This window comes from Anolis carolinensis, chromosome 4 (assembly GCF_035594765.1).
Source record: "Anolis carolinensis isolate JA03-04 chromosome 4, rAnoCar3.1.pri, whole genome shotgun sequence".
NCBI classification, from domain to species: Eukaryota; Metazoa; Chordata; class Lepidosauria; order Squamata; family Dactyloidae; genus Anolis; species Anolis carolinensis.
The window spans coordinates 244,733,345-244,754,798 of NC_085844.1; the positions used below are offsets into that span (position 1 = coordinate 244,733,345).

Sequence of the window (21,454 nt, forward strand, 5' to 3'; positions counted from 1 at the left end):
CTTTCCCAAAGTCACCCAATGGGTCTCCACGCCTGTACGGAGATTTAAACTCTTGCTTCCAAGTGTCTTATGCTAACAGTCAAACCATTTTACCACACACACACACCATGCAATGTAGTTGTGGTAGCTCAATTCTCTAAAAGTTCACCCGATGTCCTTTTAAAGTAATCTGTGTTGGCATCTGTCACCTCATCTTGCTGGCATCCATCACTCCAAATTCCTCAGTTTAACTATGCACTCTGTGTAGAAGAATGCCTTGCCTGTTCTGAATCTCTAATCATTCAGATTCAATGAGGGACATTGAGTTTAGCTACGTCTTCCCTCTTACATAGTATGAGCTTTTCAATAAGTCCTTCACATCTCTAAATAGTCTTACGCAGCTGTATAAAAGCATACTTATTGTAAAATACACAACCAGGGGTAGTCATATTGTGCAGACAATAAGATATAATAACATCAAAAATCCACAAAACAGCCACACATTTATTAAGCCAGGCAAAAATATGTACCACTCATCCAGATTTAAATGTCATGGTGTACACTTCTGCTGCCATGAAGTGTTCTTTCTGAAGGGTTCTCTAGCCCTTTGTGGAGAAGAGTAAATTGTACTTGAGATCCATTAGGCAAAATGAAGGACATCATTAAATAAAGAAAAAAATTGTAGTATTTGCTGAGGTTTACCACCATCTGGTTGGGAGATAGAATCTTCTTGCTCCCTTCTTGTTGCTTGAGTCAAAGCTCACCAAGTAATAGTTGATTGAGTCCTGATCAACTGAGTCAAGAGCCTACATCAGGCTTAATGAACATAACACTCCACCTGGACACATATCTTGTAGGTTTCAAGTCCTGGGAGGCTTGATACTGCTTACTGGTGGGGACTGAGGATTTAAATGGAAAGACACATTTGTCTCATCTCAGAGGGAGAAGAAATAAGGATGCACTCCCAGAGAGAGCCCACAACCTCATTTTCCTTCCACTCGGACTCTCTTGTTTTCTATGTAAACGCAGAGCTATGCCTAATGTAAATAATATATGAACTATTTTAACAGAAAAAGAGAGTGTGACATAGCTCAAAATGATGTATATGTAGAAGAACATAATGGCAACAGGTTATACCAATTAACATAGAGCAGAATCCTCTGTCATTATCAGAGTCCTGCCCTGCTTGTCTCTGTAAAGCAGCTGAGCACACAAGCTTAGTCCAGGGGAAGTCTGAGGTCAACACAGTAATCAATCGGTCAAGAAAGGATGAGACAAGAGAGTAAGCCATAAGTCCATTCCGATATTCTAAAGCCAAGTTATTTCATCAACACAATTTCCAGGAATAATCCACAATCCAAGGTATAGCCTGTCTTTCAAAGGTTCAAGGCACAAAGCACAATTATCAAGGCTGCAGCTCAAAAACCAACGTTGCCACCAGCAACTATTCCAGACTTCAGCTATGTATACAGATTTCTCAAGTTCTCCCACCTGCTGGCCCTCTTTTCAGCCAAATGACTAGATCTCTACACTTGAATCCCATCTGTCCTTAATTGTAGCCAGTCTGGAATATTTAACCCCTGGTCTCCTAGTTTAAGGTCCCAATCCTGCCCTTGCTGTGAGCCCAAAGGAGTGGTAAGTTTTTCATTGTCCACTTGGTGTGGCTGTTGTTCCTGTTCAGAAGTGGTGGCCTCTTCAGTGTCTGTCTGGCTGCACCTGCTCTTGCTCTGTATTTGAGCCCAACTAGAAGACCGGGAGAAGTCATCCTTCCTCCATCTCCTCATGCTGGCATTAGCCATGACAATCATAGTCTATATTACATAATTTTATCCATCTGTAGCTACATGGCCAAGCTGCTAGAAATCCCTGCTACTGAACTGCAAAGATGTGGAAGAGGACCACAGCAAGCGTTTCTCCTGATGTTCATTGGTACTGTCTATTTTGTGTCCTGATGTACAATGGACAAATGCACATTAATTGAGCATCATTCCCAATGCATATTTGCTGTATTTGCTGACTCCCTTATGTAGAAAAACAACCATTTTCCCTTACTAGATATAAATATTATGAAATTGTCCAATTCTAATTTCCAAAGTCACAAGGACATTTATGAAGACATAAATCACCAATAGGATTCCACACAGTGAAAAAACAAAGTTTGGAAACATTCATCTGGAGAACAACTTCCCAAATTCTTGGATCTGTGATATATAACTTCCCATGCCATAAAATAAAATGTGCAGGAATATGCTGCTTTTAAGTGTACTGCTAAAATATAAAGCTTCATATTACTCATTGAGACAATTAGTTTGTTTTCTTCAATGCTTTCAACTTTGACTAGCAGCAACTCTCTGCGTCACTTACTACCTAGCCCTTGCCAGAAGAAGCAAAGACTAGAGCTCCACAGGGTAGCAAGAAACTTGTATTCTCACTTACAGTGCATCAGCTATTCACAAACAATATTTTAAAAGGAGGTTCACATGTGGAATAACTTTCTATTTTTTATACTGAATTATAGTTCTATGATTCTACTTTAACTGCCATGGCAACATTCTATGGGATTCTTGGATTTGTAGTATAGAAGACATTGGAACATTGTGGGAGAGAGTTCTCAATATTCATCTTCTAAATGCAAATTTCATGAATCTATAGGATGTTGACATGGAGTTTAAAGTGGAATCATAGTGCCATACTTCCATATGTGAAAGAGTGGATGATAGGAAATATTTAGGATGATATCAACTCAATAGAAAATCCAAAGTAATTATATTTTAAAGCTTTATCCTTGTATGCAGGTGGGATATGCCTGGTTACTGGAGAATCAGAGACATTCAGTCTTAAATTTCTGCCTCAATGCTTTCTGCACATTTTGGATCTTCTCAGTGATCACTGTATCACTCAGATGGTCCCCAAACTTCTGCTTCAGCAACACTCGGATTATTTTGATGCACCTCTCATCCATCATGGGCTTAGCTTCCCGGAATGTATTGCCTCTCCTCCCGGTGATGGAATGACTTTGGATGTAATCTGATGTGAAGAGCTTGTAGAGGAGAGTTTTGCAAGCGGTGCTGATTTTTTGGTCAAACCGGATGGCCTCTTTGAGTTGGTCCCTTGTGTATCCATTGAATAGTTCAGAGACCTCACACGGTTGGCATGGAGGTTTCTGCTCCTGAAAAGAGGCACCTTCAAGGTGCTGCACCTTCTGCTTCAAGGAGAGGACTTCTCGCTGGAGACCCAAGACCATTCGCTCCAATTGTTCAATCTTCTCCTCTCTGAGGGTCAAACAAGAACATGCCATTAAATCTGGGACTACTTTGGTAAGAGAGTGAGAAAGAAACCTTTCTATTAGTATTCCTTTCCAAAGAAGAAGAAATAAATGAATAAAAACTAAATGCAATATCATTATAAACTTCAATAACTCATCATCAACTCACATGACATTTCATCAATCAAAAATTACCATAACTGTCTTCTTGTCTTTCATTCTTAATCCCTCCTCCCATGTGGCAACATCCTAGCTATTTATTTTAATATCCATTACCTTTCATGAGGAAGATCATTTTAATTGTATCTTTAGTTTCTTGTTCCCATCTATTCCATTTACATAATCAACCTGTTTTCTCAGATTATAATCCATACATTATCATTTATCTGATCATTACATGTAATCCCTATTTTCCATATAAAATTAAGCATCATATAATCTGATACATATTGTTTCCATTTACATAAATCTCATTTTGTGCCTCTTTTCAACCATATGCTTTACTTCTTAATTAATCCCAAATTTTCTTCAGATGTGCTTGTGATGCTGGTGGAACCAAGAGGAAGCCTTCCCCAAAGACGGTAAAATTCACACAGGTTCATATAAAGAGAGGCACACTTTGAGATAGCCTGACTCTTAGTAGTATAGGGCTTTAAAGGTGCACAGAGTCAGTATCAGAGCCACAGATATATAGTTTTGGTTGATGAACTAGTCATGGCAATTATGATTGTTGCTGTTGTGTGCCTTCAAGTCATTTCAGACTTAGAGCGACCCTAAGCCTAGGGCCAAAGACTTTGGAGGTCCTCATCCAATCCACAAGCCTTAGTTTAGGGATCTCTGATTTCAATGGTCCCATCATAGCTATGAAGATCCCGAAGAATGCTGCTATAAGATGTAGAAAAAAGTGGATGTTCTGTATGTAGTAGAGAGGAGTTTAGTGATTTGCCCCTTGCTTATTTCATTCTTTCGTGCAAAAATGTAGATTTATAAACAGCCAGCTTCTAGCTACACTTTCCCTAAGCTGCACTCTTATTGAGTATCTCTTATTCAAGAGTGTGTACCTCTTGAGTATCTCTTATTCAAAATGCTTAGAACAAAAAGGTTTCAGGGTTTTTTTTTTCAGATTTCAGAATACCTTTATTTTCATGTATGAACATAATGAGATATCTTCTAGATTGGAGCCAAGTCTAATGTGAAATTAATCAATGTTTCACACACAACTGAAGGTCATTTGATATGCCAATGTTTTTAATAATTGTGAGCATGAAGCTTCATTTGTGTATCATCAGAAAGCACTAACTCAGCCACCCATGCAAACAATTTCAGATTTTGGAGTATTTCAGATTTCAGAATTCTGGATAAAGGATGTAACATTATCAGCATCATGGAGAGTTCTACCTTTAATGACTGTTGCAGGAAGGCTTCCTTTCGCATCCTGTTTCCCTTGCTATCTGGTTTTGTGAGCAATTCTGCAAATACTGCTGTCATGGAAATCAGAAAATGTGTGATATCCTTCAAGCTCCACCACCAATGAATCCTCAAGAGCTTTGGGTTGAAATTGTTGTTTTTTTCTGTGCTTTAAAGCAGTGGTGGAAGTTCTGTAGTCCCCCAGAAGTTCAACTACATTTCCCAGCATTTTTCAATATTCACTTTGCTGGTTACAACTTCTGGGACTTAACAATCCACCAAAACCTGGAGACTCACCCGAGTCTCACCATTGCTTTAAAGAATTCAGCAGAAGTTGCTGTCAATTATTGTCTTGGAGTTTCAGTTTCCACTTGCACTGGTGCAGAACGCTCACAGATGGTAAAAACTTCAGAATGTTTGTCTCCAGAGACTAAGATTCAGATGGAAATATTATTTCTACAAAATTATGACTCTCAGAGTATGGATCTGGCTGCTTAGATAGGCACTGACAGTTGTCGTCTGATTGGTGAAATATTGTGTTGAATGTCTGAGTGCAATAAACAGGTGATGAAAATCAATGCATATGTGTGGGATAAGATTATGTAGCAGATGAAGTTAACTTTTTCTGTCACCTGTAGCCAAATAGACTGTCTCTGTATCTCTGCTCACACCTAGATACTGAACAGAGGTATCTGGAGATTTCAACGTCAGTTGATCCATTTCCCATTTTAGTTTACTTCCAATGAACTATTCAAGGTGGTGAACTTATTTGGGAAGCTGTGTTAAGCAGCTTGGATAATTTGTTTCATGTATAGACCAGTGGTTCTCAACCTGGGGTCCCCAGATATTTTTGGCCTACAACTCCCAGAAATCCCAGCCAGTTTACCAGCTGTTAGGATTTCTGGAAGTTGAGAGCCAAAATCATCTGGGGATCCCAGGTTGAGAACCACTGGTATAGACCCACTGATATTGACCCTGAGCTGGGAAAATATTAATTTCATACTACAATCCTCAGAACCCCCAGCCACTGTTACGAATTCTGAGAATTGTAGTACCAAAATACAACCTTTCTGAACAGTTGCACCAGTGTCAATCCAAATGGAACCACTAATTCCATAGAGGGCCGATCCTTTATATTTCGTTATTTTCATGTCAAGTAATTTCTGACTAAGGATCATAAAATGAACTCATCAAGGGATCTCTATGATAAGGAATTGTTAGATGGAGTTTTTCATTGCCTTCCTCTGAGGCCAAGGTCATCCACAGGCTGTGGTGCAGGCTGGAAAGCAGCCTGCTGCAATAAATCAATCTGACAATGAGGTCATGAGTTCGAGGCCAGCCTGTGGTGCGGTGAGCACCTGTCAATTAAAAATAAAAAATAGCCCCTGCTCGTTGCTGACCTAGCAACCCAAAAGATAGTTGCATCTATCAAGTAGGAAATAAAGTACCACTTGTAAAAGTGGGGAGGCAAGTTTAACTAATTTATGACATTGGAATGAGGAAGTGCCGTCAGAGTGGATGATGAAGCAGCTGCTCCCCCCTGTGGCCAGAATCGAACATCCTCTCAGGAGAAGGTTAAATTGCCTCTGCGTCTGTCTGCCTCTGTCTCGGTTTGATGTGTTTGTGGGCATTGAATGTTTGCCCTATATGTATATAATGTGATCCGCCCTGAGTCCCTTTCGGGGTGAGAAGGGCGGAATATAAATACTGTAAGTAAATAAATAAATAAATAAATAAAGATTCAAACCCTGGTCTCCTGACCCTACACCCAGACCACTATAGCACACTGGCTTTCACCTTGTGTAGAATCAGCATCTGAATATTTGTTAACTTCTTGATCAGTGGTTCTCAACCTGTGGGTCCCCAGTTGTTTTGCCCTACAAATCCCAGGAAACCCAGCCAGTTTACCAGCTGTTAGGATTCATGGGAGAAGTCCAAAACATCTGGGGACCCACAGATTGAGAATCACTGTTCTAGACTTTTCACATTCCTGTGCTTAATACATCCCACATGTACATTTCAGAAGTCTGGGTTAGCTTGTAGACGTGATACTGGGAAAGCTTAAAAGATTGTCTTGCATCCATGAACTGAGCTCCAGCAGTATCTACTTGGTTACTAAGACTTTGAAGTAATATATTATATTACAATGTCTATAATCTTTTATCCTTGGACAACATTAAAAGAAGTAAATTAGGATATGAGTTTTTCATTCTTTCATGATGGAGTAAAAACCTGCAAAGATTGTTATCCCTAATGCCAGAGTGGTGTGCATATTGTATCGTTTTCTAGTTGCTTCTGACATATGCCAGCCCTAAATCAAATTTATTCTGGGTTTTCTTGGAAAGATTTGATCAGAGAGGGTTGGCCCTTGTCTTCTTCTGAGAGTGCAACTTGCCCATTTCTGACTGTGGATTCAACTCTGGTCTCCAGAGTTGTAATTCAATGTTCAAACTATTGCATCTAGTTATCTCCCAGTCTCAGTGGAAACCTCCAGGGATCTCCAGGTAGGTTTAAGAAAGAATTCGGCATGATAATTTCATGGATAACCTATCAGAGTTGACAGTACTTTGTTACTATTAGTTATTCAGGTTGCTGTGAGTTTTTTGGGCTGTATGGCCATGTTTCAGCAGCATTCTTTCCTGACATTTTACCTGCATTTGTGACTGGCATCTTCAGAGGTTCTGTTGGCAGTGTATGTATATATCTGTGGAATGTCCAGGGCTTAAAGCAAGTGTGAATGTTGCAATTAGCAAGCTTGAATAGCATTGAGTAGCCATGAAGCTGCAAAGCCAATCTGTATCTGAATAGAGGTAGCCTGGCCTCTGTTTCCTGGAGGCATCCTCTGTTTGGGAGGTTTTAACTGGCACTTGATTGTTTGCTGATTGGTTTAGTTGCTTTGTGGCTACTCAATGCCAACAGAACCTCTGAACATGCCAGCCACAGATGCAGGTGAAACATCAGGTGAGAATGATGCTGGAACATGGTCATACAGCCCAAAATACTCACAGCAACCCAGTAATTCTGGCCATGAACGCCTTTGACAACATATTAGTTTTCTCTCTTTTAATATTTAGTCTCATTTATAAATGTCATCATGGTTAGTTTTGCTTTCACAACCCTTGGTTGTTGCCAAGTATGTAGATCAAGAGGGAAGACATGGTTCTACTCTTAGTTTCATCTTACTGAGAGGAAAGGTTGATGTCTTCCAGAAGCATAACTCTTGTAGCCCTAGTTCTATGTAATTCCCTTACAAAGTAGGTGGACAATATTTCCATGCTAAGTTATGGCAAACACATAAAAACCCATCTATTCCGGTTATCCAATAAGCTTATTTTCTGCTGCTCCATAGACCAGAACACACACCAAAATAAAAAAATGCTACCTTATCACTAGGAAGAACCTCTTTACCATCTCTTACAGCCTCTTGTGGATTCCTCCAGTTTGAGGTCATTTAAACATCTTTCAGAAGTACTTTACTTGTGTATTTGTGCATGGAAGAATGTCCTGGGTGTGTGTGTGTGTGTGTATGTGTATGTATGTGTGTGTGTGTGTGTGTGTATATATGTATATGTGTGTATGTATGTGTGTGTGTGTATGTATATATATATATATATATATATATATATGTATGTATGTATGTATATATATACACATAGATAGATAGATAGATAGATAGATAGATAGATAGATAGATAGATAGATAGATAGATAGATAGATAGATAGATAGATAGCTTCTGGGAGTTGCAGGGGATTGGGCTAGATGGTCTTTGCAGTCCCTTCCAGTTCTATGATTTTACCAAAAAGAAAAGAAAAAAAAAAAGAAAAGATTTGCCTGCTGTAGTTAATAATTTGTTGGGAGCTCTTCTGTGTTTTCTCCCCACCCCATTCATACCACCAAATTCTAGAATTATGATATCACTTTAATTGTCCTAATTGCATTCTATGGAATCCTGGTGTTTGTTGCATGGTGATGCACTAAAGCTCTTTGTCTCAAAAAGCTAAACTGCAAGTTTTGAGATTCCCTAGGATGCCACCATCCTAGGGAAAGTGCTATCACAGTGCTATATCAATTATTATTATTATTATTAACTTCATTTCTATCCCGTTCTTCTCACCCCGTAGGGGACTCATCAATGTCACATGAAAGGGCACTCTGTGTGTGGACTTTAATAAAAAAGCATTATCTTTTTACCAGTAGCATCTAGCATCTCCTGTGTTTGCTACTGGAAGCCATCAGCTGCCACTATTTATTTGTTCTGTACCCATTTTGTAAGTTGCAGTGATGTATTTTGTGAACAGGAATGTATAGCATATTTTAAGCCATAACATAGGCATGTATGTCTAAATATGGAAAAATCAATACAGGGATGCTATGGTGGGGGGAGTGCAAGCTTGTGAGTATCCAAAGTACTCGTGACTCTGAAATATTTCTGTATTTAGATCCCAGGACCAATGTATGACCATTTGGAACTAAAACAGGTTCCAACTAGAAATGTATTCAGTGGTAAATCTGCTTATATTACGGGCATGAAAACTGTGATTAGGTTTTCAGGCATGTCTAATCAAAATCCCATTATCGTCTTGCAAGATGCTGGAAATGCAATTAAAGCCAGATGGCCTCTTCATGGCCAAATTACCTTTCCTTTTCAATAGCTTTCCGAACAAGCTCCAAACCATCAATTTCCAGGGAATTGGTGCCCTTTGACTCATCAAAGCTAGAGAAACAAACAAACCAGCAATGAAGCAGGACATTCTTTATTTTAATTTATCTTTTAATTTATCATCCACAAGAGGATTATGATTTTTTTCTGTGCAACAACACATTCAATTTTCTTTGGCACAGAGATCCTTCCAAAATCATCTGAAGTAGAGTATTTGCCCAGATATTGTAACAATAAAGTTCAAACTATACCACAAGCCAGAGATAGAAGAAAGTACTTAATCTTTTTTGGTTAAAAACATACAGATTTGGATTTACATATTTCTAAAGCTCTCACTTTCTTGCCAAGTAAAATCAAAGATGCCCCATGGTACGTGATGGTTTTCATGTCCATTTATTCTGTGTTCTAATATGAACATTAAAAAGTCCATCTAAAGTACTGAACCCTATAACCAAATTCGCTTCACCATGTTGGACAAGTGCCTGAATATCCAGACTAAAATTTAAAACAAACTAGACTGTTCCACTTACAAAGAAACCATCAGCCACTACGGAAGATGCTCTTGAGCATAGGTACTGTCCACTTTTTCATTCTCCAGTTTCATGTATAAGATTCCCTTGAATTTAGTGTGACCTTCACTGCACACACTTGTAGGCATCTCAGCTACCACAAAAAGTTGGATATTTTTGTCCGCCTTCCCTCCCTGCAAAAAGAGCAATCTCCAGGTGTCCCTTGCAGATGGCCAATTCTCTCACACCCGAAGCGACTTGCAGTTTCCCAAGTTGTTCATGACACACAAAAAATCTCTGTTACCCTTTGCCTTTAGTAGGAGCCTATAGCCTACATGGGAGTCTGCTCTGGATTCTAGTCCAAATTTTAAAAGATATAGCCATCCTTTAAATCCTTGAAACAGGTTTGGCATCTTAGGGAGCTCTTTCAAAATTTGGACTAAAGCCTACTAAGGGCATTAGACAACAGAGATAAAATTTTGTATCCTATTTATGTGAAAGTAGGAATTGAAAGAGTTATTTTTTCAGTATTGACAACTGTTGAAGAGAAGAACCTTGGACTGACAAAACGCTTAATATTGGAGGATTTACTCTGCTCCAAAATTGCATATAGCTGTTTGCACAGAAAACAGCTTTTTTTTGCTCAGAAAAGGCTGTCTGGAAGTCTCTCTTATAGAATACATTACATTCACACACACTTAGCTACATAAGAAACAACATATTGCAAAAATATGTAAGAGGACACCCACAAGAGTAGCCCTGACTGGAGTCCCAATTCACAAAAGCACTGATGCATAATGGGGTGGATGCACATCAATCGCATAGTATATCAGTTCCAATGTGCATTGGTCACTTTGTTGGCTCTCTTAGGTACTAATATAGCAGCAACCCCTTGCTGGATATAGGTATTATGGAACTGTAAAATTTTAATTCCCACTTATGTGTGTCTACTTATGTAAGGCATACACTCCCAAAAACAAGATATTTGGTAAATGAACATCATCTTTTTATCAGAAAATGTCAAAGAGGAGCTGCAATTGAATGAGATGCTGTTCTTGCAGAGTCAGAAAGTGAACTTTTGGGCTAAAACTGCCAGAATTTCTTAGCTACTGTGGCCACTGGAAGAAATGGGAGTTGTACCCCTAGAAGTAACTTTCGTAAACCCTGGAACATACACTTATAGACTAGCTGGAATATAAAATTATGCTCTTATCTTTCTAACTAATTGACACCCATTATGTTTATATATATTAGATGTAGTTCTTTAGAGTCTTTAATATAACATAACATGTAAACTAGTGATTCCCAGCCTTTGGTCCTACAGGTGTTTTGGGCTTTAGTTCCAGAAATCCCAGCCATTTTACTTGGAGGACCAAAGGTTAGAAACCACTGATGTGAATGATTAATTTTGAAATACAGTATGACTTGCATATATGTGGGGAATATGTATCTGGAGTTTGCATGGCTATGTGAAAGCACAGATAATGGTGAACCCAAGAATATCATATTGGTCCCAGGAGGTTTTAGAAAATGCCTACAGAGTTGTCTTAGAAAACGCCGGTTAATAAAGAAAAAACACCAACAAGATGCCAGATAAAATAGTATGTTATACGTGGACCATTCGAGCCAATTAGTATATAGCCATCATTTACAGATATACTCAGCAATAATAAAATTCAAGAATGTTTTATAACCCAGATGAAGCTTGGAAAGGTTACTTTCTCAAACTCCCATAATCCTGCAGCCAGAATGAGTTTTCAAAGAAATCCTTTCCAAGCTATGAATTGAATAAAATACAATTTCAACAATGGAGTGTATATCTAAGTGGTTTTCTATATGGATTTTATTTGCTTCCAAAATTGCACATTGAAATGTAAGCAGGAGATCAATACTGGACTTGTTTTAACATCATGAGGCACATCTTGCATTTGTACAGTTTGTTCCTTGGGGCTATATTACCTGTTTATACAGATCCGCTTCTGACATTGTTCTACAGGATCATCCATTTTTCTCCTTGTTATTATGGTCGAGTAATCTTTAAAAACAAAACAATTCCAGGAAAGATTATGTATCATTTGCATGACTATGAAGCCCATTTATTGCTTCTAGAGGAAGACTGTTTTATGATAGGAGTCTCATGGCTTCATCACATTAAAAGCATAAGAAGATTCCTGCTGGATCTAAGTGTAAACTAGAATCACTTCCCCCATGGCAGTTGGCTATACATTGATGATCTCCTGTTTATAAATTTTGCAAACCTCGCTTTTCTCAACATGCTATGGAATCACGAGAGCCTGCAGTTTTATAAGGTCTTAAGCCTTTTCTGCCAAAGAGCTCTGGTGCCTTGTCAAACAGAAAAATCCTAGGATTTCATAACATTCAGCCATGGCAGCTAAAGTGGTGTCAAATTCCATTACTTCTGCATTGCCTTAATTACAAGTAGGCAATGTTGAATACAACAAAAGAGAGATAAAATTTTGACAAGCATTTTGATGAGGGGTAAGTGATTTCCATATGCAGGGGAGGTGTGTCCATCCTAGCAAATCAGGGCCGCATACTAATAAAATCAAGCAAACAGTTTGAAACCATTTAAAAATTTAAATATAAATAATTTAAAATAGAGTAAAAGAATATTCAACAATTTAAAGTATTAAATTAAAATATTTTAAAAAAACTAAGCCCCGAAGACATTCCCAAAAAGTTATGTTTTATTTGGCAGAAATGAAACCAGACTTGTCACCAATTGAGTGTCGAGAGGCTTTATGTTCTGTAATTGAGGGCCATGGTCTTATGACACTGTACTGGCCTCACTGGTGGGACACTGATGGGGGCTTCCCTCAGCAGACCTCAATCTTTGAGATGTTGCATATAGGAAGAGATACTCTCACAAGCCAGCAGAGGGGTCCAGAGCTTGCACATGCTAAAATGTGTATTAACTATATAAATACTTAATTTCCTCTCTTTAATCTTCCGACATTCAGTCTCTATGGAAATCCCCGGTTTTTGTATTATGGGGTCCCAGAAAGACCTTGTTTTACTTATGACCTCATCACAGGAGCCAATTTGTCCATCATACGTTACTTCATCTCCCTTTACAGCATGGAGCTTTTCACATAACATAAAGGGGCTTCCAGCTGGGCTCCCTGCCGCCATTGCCACAACATGGAAGCCTTCCTGTGTTGCTTTCCCTTGAGTGGAGGAAGCCAGGCAGCAACATTTCCCCCATTGGATGAGAAGGAAGGTAAGGTGGGCGATATGGGGCATGAAGTAGCAGCATCTCCATGCCTCCACCAGTAGCCCATGGATTCACCTCAATGCGGGGCAAATCTATGGGCCTTTATAATAAGGTAGTTACTTTCTATGGATTTTATAACATTGAGGTCAAAATTGTGGGTGATAGCGGGGAGATTCACCATGCATTGTGGCAAATAGGCCCGGGCTGTGGTGCAGGCTGGTGAGCAGCCAGCCAGCTGCAGCCAGCTGCAACAAATCACTCTGACCAAGAGGTCATGAGTTCGAGGCCAGCTTGAAGCCTATGTTTGTCTTGTCTTTGTTCTATGTTAAATGCATTGAATGTTTGCCTTATATGTGTAATGTGATCTGCCCTGAGTCCCCTTCGGGGTGAGAAGGGTGGAATATAAATAGTTTAAATAAATACATATGGCGGACAGTATGGGCAACCCTTTGCTCCACACCCCACATCATCCACATTCCCCTTTACCTATTCCAAGGGAGAGAAGTGTCACCGTTCAGCTTCCTGTGTTCTTCTTGTTCCCTCTTATGACACTTTCACCTCAGTTCAGGGACAGGGACCCCTGGAAGTATATCTGATGGGATCCAGCAGGCTAAGTCTCTGAACTGAGAGGAAAGTGTCATAGGACAGGCAATTTTGCCCATGTGAGGAGGTCGTGTGTGTCATTTCTCAATCATGTTTCTCTTTTACTTTTTTTTTTTTTACAATATACAGGCTCAATAGTAATAATAGTTATAACCTTGCGTCACAAGGTTGTCTATTTTTGCAAACTTGGCATGGAAACCACTTGAAGACATAATCCAATGATGTCTGATGGCTCCAATCCCATCCACTCCAGTTTTAAAACTTTAAAGGATCTGACCAAGACTTTGAATCCTAGCCCTACAATAAGTTTGTTGCCTTAGTTAGCTCTTTTAATTGTTAGACTTTAACCCATCACAGATTCTCCAAGGCACTACTATCAGAGACACCAATCACCCCTGGTGTAGCCATTTATGCCTGGAAAATATCTTCTGCATTTTGATGTTTTGTTCAGACATCGCTCATCTTACCTCGGCTTCCTCGGTTCACTCTTGTTCCACTTCTTTGAGATATTCCACTGGCAGATAAAGATAGGAAAGAAGATGATGTCTGAAAAGGACCCGGAGACTGGGAAATCACTGACTCAGGGGAATAGCTCTTCATCATGGCACTATGGCTGTATCCCTCGTGTAGACCAGAAGATGGAGGAGGTTCTTGTTGGAAATGAGCTTTTGCAGCTTCCTCCACCATCCTGAAGGATTTATCCTTGCTACATTTCCTCAAACCAGATCCCGGATTCCATTTGGGAAAGAATTTCCTTGACTTTTTGGGTTGGGTGGGCCCCCAATTTGCTATGTTTGGCTGCTCTTCTGAAACAAGAAAGGAGTATGGAGTTGCATTACAGAATGAGCAGAACATGTAATAGTCACTAAGGAAGTCCCCTCAGTAGCATGACAGCTGCCTATGATAGCTGTGGTCTTCTGTTTCTGTTGACTGCAGCTTAAACCTGAAGGACTATCTTGAGATTGTCTTGCTTTACTGATGTAAAAGCCACTAATGCTGGAATATGCTGCCTCAGATTGTAGTAGAGCAGTGGTTCTCAACCTGTGGGTTCCCAAATGTTTTGCCCTTCAACTCCCAGAAATCCTAACAGCTGGTAAACTGGATGGGATTTCTGGGAGTTGTAGACCAAAACACCCACAGGTTGAGAACCACTGTAGTAGAGTCTCCTTCTTTGAAGTTTTTCAATCAGAAACTGGGTAGCCATCTGCTGGAAGAGCTTTGATTATGTCTTCTTGCATAGAAGGACTAGATCAGTAGTTCTCAACCTCAGGTCTCCAGATGTTTTTGGCCTACAACTCTCAGAAATCCCAGCCAGTTTACCAGCTGTGAGGATTTCTGGGAGTTGAAGGCCAGAAACATCTGGGGAGCCTAGGTTGAGAAGCACTGGACTAGATGGTTCTTGGGTCTCTTCCAACTCCATGATTCCTTAATTCAAACCACCATGGTTCCAAATCTATCCCTCTGAGGCCCCTTCCACACAGCTGAATAAAATCGCACATTATCTGCTTGGAACTGGAATACGAGGGCTATCCACAAAGTAAATTACGTTTTGGAATTAAAAATTAACAACGTATAGGAATAAATATTTATTATATACATTTGAAAGCCACACTGCAATAGTATTTTTAAATATAGTCCCCATTCAAAATTAGGCACGTTTCATAACTATTGGTGATTTTTGAAAGTTATTACCCCCAGCGCTTTCCCGTCGCCGTCCTGAAGAGTGTGGAACCCGCGCTATTGCAATGCGGAAGCTCAGCCAGCTGAAGAATGAATGCAAAAAGAAGGGAGGAGCAAGCCAGAACCCCGCTCTCTCTCTTCTTTTGCAAGATCGCAAGAGAGAATCAAAAGTTTCTGGCATCCCTTTCCCTTCCCTTCCTGCCAGCTCTCTTGCCTCCCGAGAAGAAGCAGCCAGGATCGGCCAAGGCTTCTTGGCAGCTTCTCTTCCGGAGGCAATGCTGATCTCCTCCAGACTGCTTGGCTGATCCTGGCAGCTTTTCCTCGGGAAGGGGAAGGGAAAGGGACAGCAGAAACTTTTGATTTCTAGTTCTTTTGATGCACTATAATAAACACCAATGGAACATTTCCAGAACATTTAGGATATTATTTGAATTTCATCTTTTATTCAATAAAGAATCCACCTCTTCAGGAAAAATACTTCCAAGGTCTCTGCTTACCCAACATCTCTAGGAGTTCTTTATCTTCTTGTAGCTTTCGCTCCAGAACATATTTATTCTCTGTTGAAAGAAAAGGATTTTAAATTGTTAGTTTTATAAGAATGCATGTGAACATTTAAGTACAAAGTAAGGATAATCTTAAAATATTGTAAGTTGCTTGCAATCTCAACTTCAGTATATAAATATATTCAACAAATAAATTTATAAATTCATGATATAATGTAAGTTCAATAAATAAATTAAAAGATAACGTAAGGGCCACTTGTACTTACCACTGATCCCTTCGACAATCCCCCAGTACAAACCACTGAAGCCTGGACATCGGGCCAAAACCTGCTCACCAACTCTGTACAAGTGGAAGGACTTTCGTGGCTCCTTGATGTTTTCAATGTTGATGACACGGCTCCCATCTGGCCAGCTGACAAGAACATAAAGTTTGGCAGCCATTGGCAGGTGGGATGCTTAAGGTAGAAAAAAAAAACCAAAAGTAAGAGACAAAGTGAAATAATTAAGTAATACTTTTCTTGAGGTGCTGTTCATAAATCTTGTTAGAGTTTCAAGCATATGTTATTTTTCCTATAGAAGTGAATGAACATGGAATGGAAAGTCCACTAGCAGTAGCGTGCTTTGGTGATACTTCAACTGCCATGCCCTCATTATATTGAATTCTGGGATATGTAGTTTTGTGAAATGCTTTATTGTCTGCTGGAGAGGTCAAGTCTCAATCCATAAATCCCAGAATTCCATAGGAGGCAGGTCATGTCATAGCATAGCATAGCATAGCATAGGGGCAGGGCTGTGGCGCAGGCTGGTTAGTAGCCAGCTGCAATAAATCACTATGACCAAGAGGTCATGAGTTCGAGGCCAGCCCGTGTTGGAGTGAGCACCCGACCATTAAAATAAAACAAATAACCCTGCTCGTTGTTGACCTAAGCAACCCAAAAGATAGTTGCATCTATCAAGTAGGAAATTTAGGTACCACTTATGTGGGGAGGCTAATTTAACTAATTTACAACACCATAAAAACTATCCAGCAGCGTTTGGAATGAGGAAGTATCCAAGGACTTGGAGTCACAGTGGATAATGAAGCAGCTGCGGCCGGAATGAAGCCCTGTGGCCGGAATCGAGCTTACCCTCAGGAAGCTGGAAGCTGGAGAAGGTTAAATTGCCTCTGTGTCTCTGTATTTGTCTCTGTCTCTATGTTCATATGCCATTGAATGTTTGCCGTGTATGTGTACATTGCGATCCACCCTGAGTCCCCTTCAGGGTGAGAAGGGCGGAATATAAATACTGTAAATAATAATAATAATAATAATAATAATAATAATAATAATAATAATAATAATGTGGTATCAAAGTGCCACAATTATGTAATATAAGAGTTCTTTCTAATAATAGGGCCAGCTCTGCATCTATACTATAGAATTAATGCATCACTCAATGATATGGAATCATAGGCAGTTAGGCACTGTAGTATTACAAGTTTTCTCTGCCAAAGAGTACTGGTATTTCACTAAACTACAAATTCCAGGATTCCATAACATTGAGCCATGGCTGTTAAAATGATGTTAAGCTGGATTAATTTACAGTGTAGATGCACTTATAGTGCCTCCAAATACTACTGTGGCCATGGCACCAGTAATGGGAGCAAACAAATACTACCCACAATATGACAGCTGTTTTAACACCCATTTCCCTCCTTCCTTCTTTCAGGCTTGGGATCAGACAACCCTACAAGCTCAGGGACTCAGAGGCAGAGACTCTGGGAAAGGATTAGAACTTATGCAACATCACTAACAGTAGCTGCGTATTGAGCAAATCCATTTCAACTTCCCTTTCGTACTTGAATACATTGTGTTCAAGCTACCCGCTGAGAGTTTTATGAGAGCAATGCACGTATTTCAATTGATCCCTGGATGCCACATTGAAGTAGGAATTTCACTGTTAAGTTTGCAGATTTATATAATGTGTGTGCTTCTATTGATACAGAGATTATCTTTGCATTCTTTTAAGAATAAAGCACCATGGAACAGGAAAATGACCTTTATAGAACTGAAATTCTATTTAAAAAAGGGTTTCTTTTTGTTGTTGTTGTTAAGCAGAATTTCAGGACAAGCCCTACGAACTGGAATCATAGTTTATGGCTATGAACAAAAGGATTTTGTGTGGAAAAGCTGTCAACAAGTGAGTTTTAAAGCCGGAGTGAGAATCATACAGCCCTATAGATGTTGGACTACAATTCCCAGCATTCTTCGTTACTATCTAGGCCTCACAGTAATGTGCTATTCAACGGAAGCTGACAGCCTGTTGTTGTTTGTATAGACACAGTGGTAAGTTTTTAGCCATGGAATTGTGTCTTTATGGGGTACAAAGTTGGATGAGCAGAGTTCCTCTTGTATAATTGATGCATATGGAGTTGTACCGTCATACTGCATAATTACCCATTGGTGTCTTCAGTAAACGACTTGGGATGAAATAATAAAAATAACAACAACAACAACAACAACCATGTTGATTTCTACCCCATCTTCTCTTAAATGAGACACAAAGTGACATTAATGAGAATGTGTATAGAAGGCAAGTAACTCCTTTTATCTTCTTTGGGGATACATGCTTCATAAATTTGACTTGCAAAATAGCTCTAGGGTTCAGTCGACAATCACTAAACCCAGTTTGCTAAATGCAAGATATGAAGCTGAGAACCAGTATGAGCTATAACAAACAGACATCTTTTTACACATATCATCTAAGCAAGGAAAAATTTAAGAACTTTGAACTTTCTGAGTTCTTAAATCCCTGACTCTTGGATAAGCTGAATCAAGCTGCTGGGAGTTGAAGTTAAGAACAACTGGATAATCAACATTTTGAAATAAGTAGTCTAGACTCCAATATGTCCCCAGGCAAGAGGTAGATAAGGGTATAGAAGTGATCCAGAACTACAAAGTCATCAAATCTCTGACTGGAGCTTCTTCTTTTTTTAAACTAGATTTATCCACATTATTGATTCTCCTAGATATACCTTGTCATTAAAAACTGATGTTCCAGAATGCATGGAAAAATTTAAAAAATGCATATAAAATGTTTAATTTCTGGATCACATCCTTCAAACACCGGCTATGCTTTCTTAATGGTCTAAGGGAGAGGAAAATTGCAGCGATAATTTCTAAATAACCACCTCTTGCAGTTGGTGTTTTATTCAGTTCACAGATATTTTCTGTATGATAAGTTACCTGTAGTTTTGGGTTGTCTACCTAATTAGTGGCAAACTATCAATTCCTCATCATAACACTTAGCATCTGGTAACCATAGACCAAGACACAGAAACAATATATTCTGAACCAATGACTTGCCAGTTGGTTTTTACACAGTCTTTACAACAGTATACATTCTAAAGCATCCCCTTGATTCATATAGGTAGCATTACAGACTGCCCAGCTATATTCATAAAGTATTATTCATTCCTGGGACAAATACAAGGAGGAAGGACCAAGGGCTATACTGATATGGTCCCAGCATCACACATACATATGCTTCCATGTCAGGGAGTCCCAATCATTACAGCTATGAAAATTGAGGGGCCAACACAGAGCTGGCCACACTAGTTGGAAATTCTGGGAGTTGTAAGTGAAATAATATGTTTCCCAAGCTCTGAATTAGCAGCATGTAATGCACTCTCCCCATATAATGCCTAACAGCTATATAGACATGGGGTGATGGTTAGGTTCCTTGTGGAGTTTCTTTATCTCCTAAATCTTTACTAATAAGGTTTTTACTGATCAAGAATCTGGGGATTAGTCCATTAATTGCTATTAGCCACAACAGTAAACTGTACCCTCATATTCAGAGGAAGTGTGCCATGGAATATCAAGTCCTGCAAAAAGGAAAGGTGACACAGAGGAATTCTTGATTTATGGATTGCTTGTGGGTTTCCTTAAAACTTCTCCACAGGGCTTTTTTGAACAGGATTTTGCAATAGATAAAGACATTGGTCCAACCCAAGATAGTTCCTATGCCAATCCTGTAAATATTACTTTGTAGGACTGCAAGCCCCATAATTTTTCATCCAGCTCTGCCCAGGAAGTTTCCCAAGCAATGTGTCTGCACAGTTTGCTCTCCCGTTTAGCTTTTCCATTAAGCTTCAAGAGAATCTTGGAGGCAATTTTGGAACATGGAAAAAAATGCTTCCTTGGGCTTCACATTACCCTTAGGGCAAAAATTCAGAGCTTTCCTGCTGACTGTTTTATCAACCCAACAGCAAGGGAGCCCTGGAGAATAGTTGACTATGTAGCCAATCATTTCTCCCTGTGCTCAGCATTTGGGACTGGGGAAAATACTTTGGGGACAAAATTAAAGTATGAGTCCTTATGGGCTTAGATCCCCTTCATTTAGGAACTGGAGAGGACCATTTACGGAAACACTCCATGATAACATCAGGTGGTCTTCTCTTCTAATCCCACTCTACTTATTTCCTCTCCCTCCCCAATTTTTAGTTTTAGGGTAAGAGAAGCCAACTAAATCATGCATCTAGAACTGAGGGGTATGGGATAGGAGAAGGGAGAAAAAAAAAAGATTAAAGTCCCATAATAAGAAAAGTAAGGAGTCATACATAGTTCTTGCCTGTTTCACTTTGGAGTCTTCTTACAAAATGTCTTCTGGCTATTCAGTATTCAGCTGCTGGTTGCAGAAGAGGAGATTGTCTTGTGTTTCTTTTGCTGTCGTTCTTCATCATCACAGATCCTTTATGGCTTTCATTTTCTTTGGGGGGAAAAAGCAATGCACAAGCAGTCATACGCTAATGTATATATGTTACCCACATTACCAATCCCCCCCATACACACACACACACACACACACACACACACAAACACCAAGAAAATCTGCACAAAACAGTCAAATCCTTGGCTTTGGGAAATCTAACCTGAGAAGCCTGTGTCAACATCACGCCTTTACAGAAGGGGACAACAGAAAAATAAATACAAGCAAGGATTTTTATCAAAAAGGGGGGGGGGCAGGAAAGAAAGAACGAAAAAAATCTTGAGAAGGGGCCCTTCTCCCCCTATCCCCCAGTTCTCCTCCCTTTTCCAAGAGCATGAATAAACCTTGCATTTCCATGAATAATTCATGAATAATTCATGGGGGAGAAATGCATGATTAATTCAGGTTCATGAATTATTCAGGAATAATTCTCGAACATTCGTGGCTAATTCATGTTTGCAGAGAAAAGGGGTGAGTCAGGCTGCTGGCTCTTTCCTCCCAGACAAAAAGAAAGGGGGAGAGATGGGGTGCCCCATGCCTTGCAGTGGTCCCCAGAAATAGCCCATAGAATCTTTCAAAATAATGGAATCTATAAGGTTATTTTCTGTCCCTTCTGAAACTTGAAGGTAGGAAAACACCACAGGTCAAATAGACAAGGGGGAGGAGAAGCTTGAGAGACATAGACTGACATCCTGCTGGTAACATATTCATGCATTGATCATATTATATGTAAAGGGCAACTTTCTCCCTATACCATTCTGCTGAGAACAATGGAAGTGGACTTCCACAGAAAGCAATATTGGGTAATGTGGCTGTGCATGGCACACTGTTGTGCATTGCACAATGGAACCCAGTCATTGGC

At 39.6% G+C, this 21,454-nt stretch overlaps 1 long non-coding RNA gene across 3 annotated transcripts; it reads right to left on the minus strand.

Annotated features, from left to right (window-relative positions):
• Nucleotides 1-463: 463 nt before the first annotated feature.
• LOC103278792 (uncharacterized) lies at nucleotides 464-20,965 on the minus strand. Of its 3 annotated transcripts, none has more exons than XR_010005658.1 (8): nucleotides 20,756-20,965; nucleotides 20,455-20,592; nucleotides 16,110-16,298; nucleotides 15,838-15,897; nucleotides 14,128-14,466; nucleotides 11,782-11,857; nucleotides 9,290-9,367; nucleotides 464-3,251 (listed from the first exon to the last, which is right to left on the minus strand). It is a non-coding gene; the product is annotated as an uncharacterized LOC103278792 (long non-coding RNA). The 3 variants fall into 3 exon arrangements; XR_010005657.1 differs by having other exon boundaries at nucleotides 20,444-20,592; nucleotides 20,756-20,964; XR_506334.3 differs by lacking the exon at nucleotides 9,290-9,367 and having other exon boundaries at nucleotides 20,444-20,592.
• Nucleotides 20,966-21,454: the final 489 nt, after the last annotated feature.